At 42.9% G+C, this 16,303-nt stretch overlaps 1 pseudogene; it reads left to right on the top strand.

Moving 5' to 3' along the window:
• LOC130298313 (zinc finger protein 850-like) overlaps positions 1 to 16,303 on the top strand; it is a 422,064-nt pseudogene that overhangs the window by 6,376 nt on the left and 399,385 nt on the right.

A 16,303-nucleotide genomic window follows, 5' to 3' on the forward strand; every position in this document is an offset into this window, starting at 1 on the left:
CGCGAATCGCATCCCGGCTGGCAGCGGGATCGCAGCGCCCCGGGTCAGAGGACGTGACCGGAGCGCTGCAGCGGAGAGAGTGAAGCGAGCGCTCCGGGGAGGAGCGGGGACCCGGAGCGCTCGGCGTAACAGGGGTACTCCGATGGATAGAAAGTTATTTAGAATTGTAAAATAATTCTATTTAACCTCTTAAGGACCCGGGGTTTTTCCGTTTTTGCATTTTCATTTTTTCCTGCTTACCTTTAAAAAATCATAACTCTTTCAATTTTGCACCTAAAAATCCATATGATGCTTAATTTTATTTTGTCACCAATTCTACTTTGTAATGACATCAGTCATTTTACCCAAAAATCCACGGCCAAACGGAAAAAAAAATCATAGTGAGACAAAATAAATGCCATTTTGTAACTTTTGGGGGCTTCCGTTTCTACGTAGTACATTTTTCGGTAAAAATGACACCTTATCTTTATTCTGTAGGTCCATACGGTTATAATGATTCCCTACTTATATAGGTGATTTTGTCGGACTTCTGAAAAAAAATCATAACTACATGCAGGAAAATTAATATGTTTAAAATTGTCATCTTCTGACCCCTATAACTTTTTTACTTTTCCGCATATGGGGCGGTATGAGGGCTCATTTTTTGTGCCGTGATCTGAAGTTTTTATCGGTACCATTTTTGTATTGATTGGACTTTTTGATCGCTTTTTATTCATTTTTTCATGATAATAAAAAGTGACCAAAAATGCACTATTTTGGATTTTGGCATTTTTTTGCGCGTACGCCATTGACCGCACGGTTTAATTAACTATTTATTTTTATAGTTCGGACATTTCCGCATGCGGCGATACCATATATGTTTATTTTTATCTTTATTTACACAGTTTTTTTTTAAATGGGAAATGGGGTGTGATTCAAACTTTTATTAAGGGAGTGTCACACACTGATCTTTTACATTGATCATTGTTATCCCATAGGAGACTATAACACTGTACACACTGATCTCTTATACTGATCATTGTTATCCCATAGGAGACTATAACACTGCACACACTGATCTCTTACACTGATCATTGTTATCCCATAGGAGACTATAACACTGCACACACTGATCTCTTATACTGATCATTGTTATCCCATAGGAGACTATAACACTGCACACACTGATCTCTTATACTGATCATTGTTATCCCATAGGAGACTATAACACTGCACACACTGATCTCTCATCCTGATCACAGGCGTGTATTAACACGCCTGTGATCAGCATTATCGGCGCTTGACTGCTCCTGCCTGGATCTCAGGCACGGAGCAGTCATTCACCGATCGGACACCGGGGAGGCAGGTAAGGGCCCTCCCGGTGTCCGGTCAGCTGTTCGGGACGCCGCGATTTCACCGCGGCGGTCCCAAACAGCCCGACTGAGCAGCCGGGTCACTTTCACTTTCGCTTTAGAAGCGGCGGTCAGCTTTGACCGCCGCTTCTAAAGGGTTAATACCGCACATCGCCGCGATCGGCGATGTGTGGTATTAGCCACGGGTCCCGGCCGTTGATTAGCACCGGGACCGACGCGATATGATGCAGGATCGCGGCGCGATCCCGCTTCATATCGCGGGAGCCAGCGCAGGACGTAAATATACGTCCTGCGTCGTTAAGGGGGTACTCTGGTGGAAAACTTTTTTTTTATAAATCAACTGGTGCCTGAAAGTTAAACAGATTTGTAAATTACTTCTATTAAAATTTTTTAGTCCTTCCAATACTTATTAGCAGCTGTATACTACAGAGGAAATTATTTTCTTTTTGGACTTCTTTCCAGTCTGACCACAGAGCTCTCTGCTGACACCTCTGTCCATTTTAGGAAATGTCCAGAGCAGGAAAGGTTTGCTCTTTGATCTTTTGATCTTTTACATTGATCAGTGGTTTCTCATAAGAAACCACTGATCGATGATTCTGCCGCTTGACTGCTCATGCCTGGATCTCAGGCACTGAGCAGTCATTCGGCGATCGGACAGCGAGGAGGCAGGTAGGGGTCCTCCGGTTGTCATATAAGCTGTTCTGGATGCTGCGATTTCGCCGCGGCTATCCCGAACAGCTCCCTGAGCTAACCGGCATGGTTTCACTTTAATTTTAGACGCGGCGTTCAACTTTGAACGCCGCATCTAAAGGGTTAATAGCGTGCGGCACCGCGATCAATGCCGCGCGCTATTAGCCACGGGTCCCAGCCGTTGTTAGAGGCTATAGACTGGGAGAGGGAGGAAACCCAGGCTGGAGGGGCGGCCGAACCCACCGGGTCTGAAAGAGCACCTGGGTTAGAAATAGCAGGGGGGTCTGGGTCTGGGGAAGCAGTGGAGCAGGCAGAACAAGTGGGTTCAGCAGAACTTGGCATTTTTGCAGAGCAGTTTTTACAAGCGTAATGAGTAACCAATATTCCAGATATCTGTTTAGAGGGAGGGACAGTTCTGGGCACGGACATAGCAAAAAATGAACAGTCTGACCCAAGTCTGTGTCCCAAGGCAGCTGCTGTGAGGATTCTGCACCGTGGCTGTGAGGAGAGAGAAAGACGCCGGCCCATAGAAGGAAGAGGCCGGGTCAGATGCAAGGGAGCTGTGATTGGCCCCTGCATGGCCCCAAACGCGCGCACAGCGCTGATTGGTGGCTCAGTTTGCGCTGCTGAAGCGCTTATGCAACCTGGTGGGCGGAGCTAACGTCCGCCGGGCCGCCGAAGAAATACAGAGAGACTTAGTAATGGCACCCGAACCCCGAGCGCACACCCCGCCTGTAGTGAGCTCCTGTGCGCCCGGGGGACGGAGCGGGCGAAGTGCCGTCGGCAGCCGCGACTGCCGAAAATGAATGTAAAACGGCGCACACGCCCGCAGAGAAGAGCTATGGTTTCACTTTCATTTTAGTCTAAAGGGTGATCAATGCCACGCGCTATAAGCCACAGGTCTCGGCCGTTGTTAGAGCCCGGGCCCAACCCGCTGTGGCCCCCCGTAATAGAACGGGAGCGGACTCAGGACATACAGGTACGCCATGGGTCCTTAACAGGTTAAAAGTCTTTCGCCTTCCAGTACTAATCAGCTGCTGTATACTGCAGAGAAAATTGTGTAGTTCTTTTCAGTATTACCACACTGGACAGAGGTGTCAGCAGAGAGCACTGTGGTCAGACAGAAAAGAACTACACAACTTCCTCTGGAGCATACAGTAGCTGATAAGTACTTGAAGGATTAAAGGGGTACTCCTGTGAAAAACATTTTTTTTTTTTTTAAATCAACTGGTGCCAGAAAGTTAAACAGATTTGTAAATTACTTCTATTTAAAAATCTTAATCCTTCCAGTACTTATCAGCTGCTGTATACTACAGAGGAAGTTCTTTTCTTTTTGAATTTATTTTCTGTCTGTCCACAGTGCTCTCTGCTGACACCTCTGTCCATGTCAGGAACTGTCCAGAGTACAAACAAATCCCCATAGCAAAATGTATACCTGTTTACAAAATTGCATATTTTTTTTTGTTTTTGTTTTTTCTATTTTGTTTCACAATGATTTTTTTTTTGTTTCTCCGTAGATTTTTGGGTAAAATGACTGATGTATTTACAAAGTATAATTGGTGGCGCAAAAAAAGCCATAATATGGATCTGTGGGTGCAAAATTGAAAGGGTTATGATTTTTAAAAGGTGAGGAGGAAAAAACAAAAAGTGCAAAAATGGAAAAACCTGAGTCCCCAAGGGGTTAAAATTGTTATCTTCTGACCCCTATAACATTTTTATTTTTCCGCATTTAGTTTTTATTGGTACCATTTTTGTTTTGATAGGACTTTTTGATCACTTTTTATTAGTTTTTTATGGTATATGAAGTGACCAAAAATGCAAAATTTTTGGTATTTTTGTACGTATACGCCATCCACCGTGCGGTTTAGATAACCTTATATTTTAATAGATCTGACATTTTACACACGCAGTGGTACCACATATGATTATTGTTATTTTTTATTACATTATTTTATTTAAAAAATGGGAAAAGGTGGGTATTTGAAACTTTTAATAGAGAAGGGGTTAATTCACTTTTATTAACTTTTTTTTTTACACTTTGCATGGTATAGTCCCCTATGGGGGCTAAAAAAAAAATCTTCTGATTGCTTATACTGATCAATGTTATGCCATAGCATTGATCAGTGTTCTTTGTGCTCTGCTTGGAGCAGCAGATCGCCGAAAGGACGACGAGGTGGCAGGTGAGGACCCTCCCGTTGTCCAGTCAGCTGATCGAGACCTGCGATTTCACCGCGGATGTCCCAATCAGCTCCACTGAGCTAACCGGCACTGTTAAGCCCACACTTTAGACGCTGTAATCAACTTTTATCACGGCGTCTAAAGGGTTAATGGTCGGTATTGGCGGTGCCCGGCATTAGCCGTGGGTCCTGGCTGCCCGTAACAACCGGGACCCACCGGGTTTAACCCGTTCTCTGCTGGTGAGTGGTTAAAACCCCATTAACGGGTCCAGGGCGTACAGGTACACCCTTGGTCAAGTCCCAGAACGTCAGGGCATACCTGTACGCCCTTGGTCCTGGTGAAGTTAAATGGGAAAAGGGGGCTGATTCAAACTTTTATTATAGAAGGGGTTAAATCACCTGTATTAACGTTCTTTTTACAAATTTTTTTTACGCCCCATAGGGGACTATTACATGTAATCTTCTGATTGCAGACACTGTATAATGTTATGCCATAGCATAGCGGTGATCCCGATCAGCACCGCTAAGCTGCTGGGAAGCTTTTTCTTTCATTTCAGACACGGCGATCAACTTTGATCGATGCGTCTAAGGGGTTAATACCGGACATCACCGCAATCGGTGATGTCCGGTATTAGCCACGGGTCCCGGCCGTTGATAGCCATCGGGGACTGACCTGCTATGACGCGGGGTCAGCCCGTGACTCCGCGTCATAGCAGGGGAGCAAGTGCAGGGTTACAGGTAAAGGTACACCCTGCGTTTTTAAGAGGTTAATTACCCATGATGTTTATTTACCTTATGAGGCCATTTAGGGTGTATTGGGTGGCCCCGGGACTCGAGCCCTCTCTATACCAGGTGGATCTTGGCTGCATTCAGCAACTGAGGACCGCAGCTAATAGCTGACACAGAGCAATCTCTGGTGCTGGCTATTAACCACTTAGATGCTACTGTCAAAGCTGACATCAGCATTTATACAGCCTTAGTAAGAATCATTGGTGGTGCAGTGGTAAGGATTGGCTCACCACGAAGCGAACATGGGGGGCCCATCCATCGTCATGGCAGCCCAAGGCCTTTGCTAGGACTGCCATTGATACAGCCTGTCTATAGTCGGCTCTAATGGATCAATGCAGTAAATACGTACTGCACTGATCTGTATGAGCAATCCAATGACTACTCATACAAGTCCTTTAGAGGAATCAAAAAGTGTAAAAAATGTTAAATGTAAATGAAACTCTCCAATAATATATTCACTTTTTGGTGTAAAAATGTTAAGCTATCTTTGTTGGAATTGTTTATAAAATTAGTAAATGTAACAAAAAATATGCAAATGAGATATTGTTGTGATTGTATGGACCTGACTTCTATTTTAAGGGTGTTAATACAATGTAAGATCAGTCCCACAAAAAACAAACTCTCCAGTGTAGATGGAAAAATAAAATAGTTATGGCTATGAGGAGAGGAGTAAAAAAAGGAAAACACAAAAGCTTAAATTTCCTGGGTTGTTAAGGGGTTAATACTGATCATAAAATCTGTGTTATTCTCTGCAGATTCTTGTAGCAGAAGATCAGAGGAGAATCTTATATCTTCAGATTATAAAGCAGATGATGATATCACACAAGATACATATGAAGAACATTCCATTATCCCAGATACACCCTCAGCCCTTCACAGCCAAGATCTGTCATCTCATCCTTATATACAGGTCCTGTCTTCTCAGTCATCACAGGATGTTCAGCAAAATAAAAGCCACAGAAGGGGTGTGGGACATCAACGAGCTCATACAGGAAAGAAATCATATACATGCTCAGATTGTGGGAAATGTTTTACTAAGAAATCACAACTTGTTCAACATCTAAGAACTCACACAGGAGAGAAGCCGTTTTCATGTTCAGAATGTGGGAAATGTTTTAATCAGAAATCAAGTCTTTTTAGACATCAAAAAAGAACTCACACAGGGGAGAAGCCATATTCATGCTCAGAATGTGGGAAATGTTTTCCGGAGAAATCACATCTTGTTCAACATCAAAGAACTCACACAGGGGAGAAGCCATTTTCATGTTCAGAATGTGGGAAATGTTTTAATCAGAAATCAAGTCTTTTTAGACATCAAAGAACTCACACAGGGGAGAAGCCATTTTCATGTGCAGAATGTGAAAAATGTTATACTGCAAAATCAAAGCTTGTTCAACATCAAAGAACTCACACAGGGGAGAAGCCATTTTCATGTTCAGAATGTGGAAAATGTTTTATTGTGAAATCAAATCTTGTTAAACATAAAAGAACTCACACAGGAGAGAAGCCAATTCAGAGCAGTAAATGATGCAGATAACACATCTATATATTATCCATGTACATAGGATATCTGACATTTATACATATATCATATACTGCATCTACAAACCTGTTACCAATTGTTAATAAAAGTTTTCTTTCTTATATGATTTATTATTCTTATATCCATCTCCGCACACTGGACTTATAATAAATGGAATATTGTCCCTGACGTTGTATATAGGGAATGTAACGCGTCAGTGTTGTCCCCGCCCCCTTCTCATTATGATTATAGAGACTTTAATTCAAGGCATCAGACAGGATCCGCGCGTCTCCCTTGTAGATCGTCTCTTCTGAACATAAGACGCTGCAGATACTTTTATTTATCACAAACCCTAGACCAGCGTTTCCCATCTTGACGTCTATTTTCGGTCTCAGATCATAAAATCCATTTTTCTATATGAGAAGTCGTCAATATGTCAGCGTCCCCCGGGTTCAGTAAACATCGGTGTAATTCTTTTCCTTTTCTTTGTCCTCCCCGGGGTATAAAATCCCTAGAGATCTGATCACATCTGGTACAAGATCTCTTTACTTCACACTTTGCGCCATTATTACACGGATTGAAAACCCAGTTACACGCTCGTAAATTCCCATATATGTTGTGGATTGGAAGGAAAAAGGTTCTTAAATCTTATATTTACCAATAATATTTTATATTTTTACAGTCCGTCCCTATCATAGTACGGAATTGTTATTTTTCTTCTATCCGATGGTTATTTAGTAATTTTGTTATGATTCAGAAGAGACCACGTGTCCCGTATAGACGCTCACCCTGAAGACATTAGACGGCGGTTTTGTGTTTCCGGATTTACACACTTATTATAAAGCTTTTCCTTCGTCTGGATTATTAGAGCTCGTTCGCTCTTCTTTTTCTCATCCTCCCCTTTATATTCCTCCTCATGTGGATATGGAATTCTCCTCAGTCCCTCCTTCTATAGGGCCCATTTTGTGGCCCCCGCACTCCTCCTTGGCCTCTCTAGTTCTTTCCTCTTTTATATATAACTTTGTCGGTATTACGAGACTGCTCTACGACTGATTCTGATTTCCCTTCTCCCCTAACCCCACTTTCTTTACTCCCTATGGTTATTACTAAACACATTTTCCCTCTTCCCCTTTGTGGGAACGTTTACATTCTTTTACGTTACGAGATTTATATTCTTCTACTAAGACTTTGGCCATAGAGGAATCTCAGGCTTTCTGGGGTTTATAAGTAAATTTATCTTTACTCTCCAATGTTTTAAGCGTTATACTAACATACGTCCCTGAAATTGGTTAGAGAGATTGTATTTATTTCCTAAATAATAATACTATCTAAGCTTTATTCTTATCTGATTTCTTCTGCTCCTAATAGTAACCAAAATGCGTCTTATACGAGAAGAGGAGCTGAATATCCAACTCTCTGAAGAACAGTGCGGATTTATCTCTAGCGCTCACGTGGCTCCTCCCCCTGTATTCGTATACAGGAGAGTTCATATAAGTTATATTGTCAGGGGTATGGGACTCCTCCTCTCCTTTTGTCACATGGTATTCCAGAATCTTCTCAATGTTGGAGGTGTGTGATTGAGTCATGGACTCTTTTACATATACAGGGGTCCTGCTTGAAAATTCAATCTTTCTGGCAGGTTATTTCGATTGCCATATATACTCGAGTATAAGCACCTTTTTTTTGTGCAGAATATGTCCCCCTCGGCTTAAACTCAAGTGAAAAAAAAATAGCAGTGACATCAGTCCAGGCATTCAGGTTGGGGGGGGGGAGCCATCCATCTTTACCGGGACGGCCCCGGACTCATCCAGGGTAGGGACGCTGAAGGGACTGTCTGCGCAGGGACTGTCCGCATACCAGTGGGAAAAGTGAGCTGGTCTGGTCCATCCACCTTCTCCACTCTGGGCTGGCCCCGAAATAGTGATTCTGGGGTAGGGTCGCTGCTGCGCATTGAGGCCGCCATGCAAGGACACCCCTGATATCACAGAGTGTACCTTTCTCTACTGCCAGGCAACAGGAAAAGGTGATTAGACGATAAGCGAGGGGGATGATGAAAGGAGAGGATGGATGATGTTGCGGGGATGGATGATGACAGGAGGGGGATGGATGATGACGGGAATGGGTGTTTGTGTCAGTGAATGATGACAGGGAGGATGGTTGATGACGGGGGGTGGGTGTGTGTGGCAGTGGATGAGGACAGGAGGGGGATGAATGATGACAGAGGATGGAATGATGATGGGGGGATGGGTGTTTGTGTCAGTGGATGATGACAGGAGGGGGGATAGATAATGACAGAGGATGGAATGATGATGGGGGGATGGGTGTTTGTTGCAGTTGGTGATGATAGGCTTATACTCAAATGAATAGATTTTTCTGAGGTTTTTGTGAAATTAGGGGCCTCGGCTTATACTCCAGTATATACGGTATTTTGTTGGTTACAGCAAAGAAGATTAATTATACTCTGGAAATTGTTCTTCTTGCGGTTACTTCTTTGGATTTCTGTCCTATCTCGACTTGCTGAATCACACACCTACTATTGGTGACTAGACGTCTTATTCCGATATACTAGAGATCTTCTACCTCCTCGAACCATTTCGCAGCTGTGCAAAAAAAGTTCCCAGTTGTTCAAACTTGAGGAACCTGTTTCATGGCAAAATTTCTTGAGCAATTCCCTGGAGACTTGTTCTCCTTAGATTACTTTTAGGACCTTTTCATTAAGTACCAGTAGAATCTCCCAATAGCGGACACTCACAGGGAATAAAAGGGTCCATTATTGAGAGATGTCCCCTATTGGGAAAAAGGCTCCAAATTCTTCCTAAATGACTGAATACTGTCCTGTGCTAACTCCAGAGTTTAATTACCTATAAAACACAATGAAAAACAATATTACAGTAGAATCTCCCAGTGTCATTTAATCACCCCCTGTATCATTTATCACCCCCCTCCCTTTTTTTACCCTGTGCCATCTTATTCCCCTGTGCAGTGGGCCTAATTATCCCCCCCCCCTTACCCCCTGTGCCACATAATTTCCCCTTGATCCCCCTGAGCCATTTCATTCTCCCATTTGTACCTTCTGTATAAATTCATCTTTATAAAGTGGCAGAGGGGGTGATGAATATGCACAAAGGGTAATAAAGGGGTAATGAAATAGCACAGAGGGGGATCAAGAGGAAAGGATGGGGCACAGGGGGTAATAAAGGGAGGGGTGATTTGTCACAGGGGAAATAAAGTGGCACAGGGGGCCAGTCATCTTATTTGGATATGGGATGAGATGTCTAGGGGCGGAGTACCCCTAAGTAAGTCCATTCTTTATTCATTCTTTGACCATCCTTCATGATCAGTTATGTCCCCTTATGACTAACGTCCGTTATTATTGACGCGGGGCAAATAACGGTGCATGCACTCATTTTTGTCCCGTCAAAAATAACGATGGATTAACAGACGTTAACATTTTAACATTGAAGTCTATGGATGATGAATGTTAGCACCCAGTATTTTTATATTCCGTTATGATCCGTTATTGCTACTGAGCATGCTCCATACAGCATCACAACCAGAAGGGGTTAAAACGGACATAAAATAACGGACTACAACAGTGCATGACGGATGAAATAACAGGTAGTAATGGATGGAATATGTCCGTTATTTTGATAGAATTCCCATTATAATAATGTACATTGGGCATCAGTTATCACCCGATATGTTCAGTTATTGTATCTATTTTTTAATGATCTGTTTTTGCAGAATAACGAGTGTCAGAAGGCAGGAAGATGGCGGTAGTGTGAAAGAAGCCTAATGTGTCATGTGACTAGGCGGCACCATAATAACATCACATCCATCTCATTATCTTTTTGTAATTTGTAATTTATCACCTTGTTCTATCATTTTCCATTACTTGCCTCTAGGTATATTATCTGGGTCACATGACATTTCACCTCTCTTTATCATGTCCAGAGTCCTGATGTGGAGTCAACACAGTTTGTAGGGTTTGTGGTATAATGATTCCTATACGGAGAATTATAGGGTTTGTGGTATAATGATTCCTATACGGAGAATTATAGGGTTTGTGGTATAATGATTCCTATACAGAGAATTATAGGGTTTGTGGTATAATGATTCCTATACGGAGAATTATAGGGTTTGTGGTATAATGATTCCTATACGGAGAATTATAGGGTTTGTGGTATAATGATTCCTATACGGAGAATTATAGGGTTTGTGGTATAATGATTCCTATACGGAGAATTATAGGGTTTGTGGTATAATGATTCCTATACGGAGAATTATAGGGTTTGTGGTATAATGATTCCTATACGGAGAATTATAGTGTTTGTGGTATAATGATTCCTATACGGAGAATTATAGGGTTTGTGGTATAATGATTCCTATACGGAGAATTATAGGGTTTGTGGTATAATGATTCCTATACGGAGAATTATAGGGTTTGTGGTGTAATGATTCCTATATGGAGAATTATAGGGTTTGTGGTATAATGATTCCTATACGGAGAATTATAGGGTTTGTGGTATAATGATTCCTATACGGAGAATTATAGGGTTTGTGGTATAATGATTCCTATACGGAGAATTATAGGGTTTGTGGTATAATGATTCCTATACGGAGAATTATAGGGTTTGTGGTATAATGATTCCTATACGGAGAATTATAGGGTTTGTGGTATAATGATTCCTATACGGAGAATTATAGGGTTTGTGGTATAATGATTCCTATACGGAGAATTATAGGGTTTGTGGTATAATGATTCCTATACGGAGAATTATAGGGTTTGTGGTATAATGATTCCTATACGGAGAATTATAGGGTTTGTGGTATAATGATTCCTATACGGAGAATTATAGTGTTTGTGGTATAATGATTCCTATACGGAGAATATGTTGTGATACATGGTGGTTTTCCACATCCTGGTCCTTGTGTATTAGACTGAAAATAGTTCTCAGTGTCGGCACCGCAGTGGGCGCAGCTATAAGGCAGGTGGATATAGGATCATCCGCACTCAGCACATTCTTCACACAAAAGTGCCAAACGTTCAGAATTTGTCCACATGTGTCCATAGTTCTCAGGATACACCAGTAATTGTCAGCAGGACTTGGAAAGGCCAGTCACATGGAGGTCAGGACTCTTTGTGTCTCTTTATCACCACCCGATCTCCAGGATGTATATCAGGAGTTTTACCATCTGGAATAGAATAAAGACTTGTGTATGCGCTTGTTGTACGCGCTTGTGTACGGCCGCACATAGCTAGATAGGTGACTGTGTTACATCTGCAGTAGCTGTGGACAGTACAACCCTGTTCTAGGAGCAGGAAACCAGAATAAGATCTCTCCGTCTTTTATTTTAATGACATCACTCATTTTACCATATAATGTACGGCAATCCTAAAAAATATTTTTTTTTAGTGATAACATTTTAATGAAAACAACAATATTGTAAATTTTGGAGGGTTTTGTTTTCACGCTGACTTTACAGTAAAAATTACATGTTTTCCATATTCTGTTGGTCAATACAATAAAAATGATCCCCATGTTATATACTTTTCTATTATTATACTGCTTTTGACAAAAGAGACAAAAAAACAGCAATTTTTGATTTTTTTCTTTTAACGTTTACGCCGTTCCTTTTACGCTTTTTGGAGGTAAAATGGGAAAAAGGTATTTACATTTTATTGGGGGAGGGGATTTTTCACATTTAATTGTTATTTTTTACTTTTTTTTAAAACTTTTTTTTAATACCCTTTTTATGTCCCCATAGGGGACTATTTATTTTATTTTTTTTTCAAATCTTTATTTAGTTTTTTCAACCAATATAAGACAAAGTTGTGAAGCATAAATTGACAAAGTTGTAAATCAACATTGCTTGAGCATGAATCGAAAAAGTCAATACCTTCGAAGATACAATGAACTCCTGTTCACAATCTAAGGCAACTAAAGGTGCTGTCATATGGGTATACATTTCTTAATATGAATTAGAAGTAATCTGTCTAGCGTTACCTCAAACTGCGTCAAAGGGCAGCGGTAAAAAGACGTTCTGTGTATCTTTCACTTATCGAATTAAATCAACAAACTATTGAAAGTCATTTGTATCTAAATTGCTAAGGTAAACAATTAGCGAGTAGGAAAGAAAAAGAAGAGAGGTAAAGTGAAAGGTATAGGAGAACGAGTAGGAGATGAGAGAAAAGTGGGGGAAAGGGGGGGGGAAAGGGGGGGTGAAGGGTAGGTCAATGGACTATGTCATGGGTCTACTGATTGCACTGGGATACTGAGGTGTCACCAGCTCCTGCTGTGTCAATATTTGCCTGTATTGTCTCCTTGAAGTGAATCCAAGGGTACCACGTTTTGAAGTATTTGTCGTATGAGCGGATACTCCAGCTAGATAGTTCTTCTAATCTACAAATACTGGCTACCTTTGCTAGCCATTCTTGCAAAGTTGGGGGATTAGGCTGTCTCCAGTGGAGAGGTATTAATAATTTTGCCGCTGCCAACAGATGAGCCAGAAGTGAGTGTTTGTGCAGGGTATTTCCCCCATGGGGTAAGCCCAAGAGCACTAGCTGTGGGGTCAAGTGTACTTTTCTGCCCAGAATCAAGTCTATGTGTTGTCCCACTGCCTTCCAATAATCAGTGATTGACGGGCAAGTCCACCACAAGTGTGATAGAGAGCCAGTTTGCTTACAGCCTCTCCAACATTCACCTGTAGGGGAGAGCCCCCAATTATATAATCGTTCAGGAGTCCTATACCATCTTGAGATGAGCTTAAAGTGGTTTTCTTGGAGTTTCACACATCTTGAAAAGCCATGGGAGTTTTTTAACACCACTGACTTTTCCTCCGTCGTCAGTGACAAACCCAATTCTTTCTCCCAGGACAATAGGTACAAAGGATAAGCATTTCCCCCTTCTCTATTGATATGGGAACGAATAAATGGGAGTCTAATTTTAGATTCCGCTGCTGACTGCGATGCTGTCTCCAACCAAGTGGGGTCTTTCCTGACGACGTACACCTTGAGCAATGCCCGGCACATGCCCTGTATAGCCTGTATGTGTAGAAAGTGTAGAGTTCTATTCGGTAGAAGGGAATGTAGTAACTCTTGAGTTGGGGGTGAGTTTTCCAGGCATATGTCTTTGATTGGGATAGAATTTAATTTGGACCAAATGTCAGATTGTGCATGTGTTGAGTGAGGTAAGATGCTTGGAATCAAAGAGCCGGGTAGTAAGGGTGAGATTGTGTGCGAGGTGAAGGCGTCCCACTGTCTCTGTTTGTCATAGGCCTGTTTCACCGTCAATGTACCTACTAGCAGAGGGTTTGAAATCTTTGATATGAGGTTCCGTGTGGGCAGCCATGTAGCTTGGAGGTCGGACACACCAGGTGAAGTCAGTTGTGACGTCTCTAACATGATACCTTGTAGGACGCTGGTACCAGAGGAAATCTCTATCCATCTCTGCAAGTGTGTCATTGTGTACAATTGTGATACGATATATAGAAGGCTAAACCCATCTGGCCCGGGACTTTTTCCAATGGGGAATGAGTTCAGTACAGCAAGAACCTCCTCTGGCGAACAAGGGGTCAGCAGGGCCACGCCATCCTCAATAGTGAGTCGGGGCAGGTTAAGCTCATCTAAAAAGGAGCAAATAGCATGTTGTCGCTCTTCTCCTGACCCACCCTCCGGTTCAATGTTGTAGAGAGAGTTATAGTATTTTTGAAAGGCTTTGGCTATTTGTTTAGTATCAGTGTGGGACCCCCCCACACTATCTACAATCCTGGGTATGAACGCCTTATCGCGTCTCTTTTTGATCATAGCCGACATAAGTCGCCCCCCTTTGTCTCCATGAAGGAAGAGCTTTTGTTGGAATCTTACTACATTGGCAGCATGTTGCTTGTTTAGAATGTCTTTGAGGCGTTCTCGTAGTCGCGTCAACCCTCCGTCATTTTCGTTCTGTGGTGCCCTATGTGGGGCCCTTTCAAGTTTTGCAATGTCGGACAGTAAGGATGAGATCACTTTGTTGCGCTCCCTCTTCACCTTAGAACCGAGGGCTATCAATAAGCCTCTCATAAAAGCTTTGTGTGCTTCCCAAACTGTTGGGAGGGGCACATCAGGCGTTACATTTAACGCGAAGAAGGAGCTCAATTGTTCAGTCAGTTTTCCAACCTCGACCTCGTCCGTCAGCAGTGACTCATTAAGTCTCCAGGTCCAGTCTCTCATGGGAATGTGAGGCAGGGAGAAAGTCGCTTGTACAGGGGAGTGGTCTGATAGGGTGCGTGTGGATATGTCAGTCTGAATCAGAGTGGAGAGAACACTATCATGGCAGAATATGTAATCTAATCTATGAGAAGACGTGTGAGGAACTGAGTAAAAGGAGTAAGTGTGGTCTGAGGGGTGCAGAGATCTCCACACATCTATAAGACCTAGATCTGTCAGTTTGTTCCTTAGGGCTTGTAGGGCTACCGGGGACACCGAGGAGCGTTTAGTGGAGGAGTCTATCAACGGATCGAGAGCCAAGTTAAGATCTGCTCCGAGTATTATCGGCCTCTCTGCGAAAACCCGTAGCCTCTCTAGGGTCCCCAGCAGCCATCGAACCTGATGTGTGTTGGGCGCATACAAGGTGGCAAAGGTGTACGTCATCGACCCCACTTTACCTTTAATAAACAGTGACCGGCCATCTCCTCCATCGCAGCTGTCTTGCAGAACGAAGGGCACATCCCTATGGAACGCAATAGCCACACCTCTGGATGATGAGTTGGAGCTACAACAGTGAAACCAAGAAGAGAAATATTGAGTAGGGAGCTTTGGTACTCTGTCATGCTTGAAATGAGTCTCTTGTAAGAACAAAACTGAAATCTTGTCCTTTTTCAGGAGGGACAGGACTCCATGACGTTTGGATGGGGAGTTAAACCCTTTGACATTGTATGAGCAGAACGTCACCCTTGCCATAAGGTGTCGGTGACTCAATCAGCGAACTGCGTGAAGGAAATGTATCAGCGCCCAAATGTGTGGAGGGAGGGGAGTTGGCAAGTGGGGGAATGAGGTCCGTCCAGGGAAAATGTGTATGAGGGGAGGGAGAGAGGGGCAAGGGACTTAAGGAGAAATAGAGGAGAAGAGAGCAATAGCAGGGAAGAAGAAGCTGGAAAGTAGGTTTAGAAGAAAAGAAGTATAAAGCAGAAATCGTCGACCTTAGTAGGGTCACAGCCAGGGTCCAGGTAGACCCCTAAGTGAAGACAAAAAACCACCTAAGGGTGGGATGACGGGAGCGGTCCGTTTCCTGACCGGCAACCCGTAGGTGCCTGTTAACTGTAAGGCAAGTTAAGTGAGGAAAAGGCTCCTCAGTTATTCTATTCCGTCTATGTAAAATATTAACATCATGGGACTGTGAGAACTATCTGTGTAGGAACTTTAAACATGTAGGCCTACCAGTAGGTGCGTAGGGGGAAGAGGGATGGGGGGGGGGGGTGAGGTAAAAGGTAAAAGGGGGGGAGGAGGGGTAAGGATGGGGGGAGGTAGGTGGGGGAGGAGGAGGGATGATGGGCTGGAGGTAAGGAGGGTAGAGAGGCACTGCCTGGGACGCAGGGTCTCAGGAAGGCCAGAGTGAGGCAGATCCCGTGTAGGAACCGAATGACAAGAGGCTATGCCTGAATAAACATATGAAAACATAAGTGCATTAGCTAATCAACTAAAACGACATTACCTACGTACATATAACATTAATAAAGCGCAATGTTAACGCGGCAAGAATAATGAAACAGATGAGCCTAGCGATCAACATTAA

Source organism: Hyla sarda (genome assembly GCF_029499605.1).
Source record: "Hyla sarda isolate aHylSar1 chromosome 1 unlocalized genomic scaffold, aHylSar1.hap1 SUPER_1_unloc_9, whole genome shotgun sequence".
Classification (NCBI taxonomy): Eukaryota; Metazoa; Chordata; class Amphibia; order Anura; family Hylidae; genus Hyla; species Hyla sarda.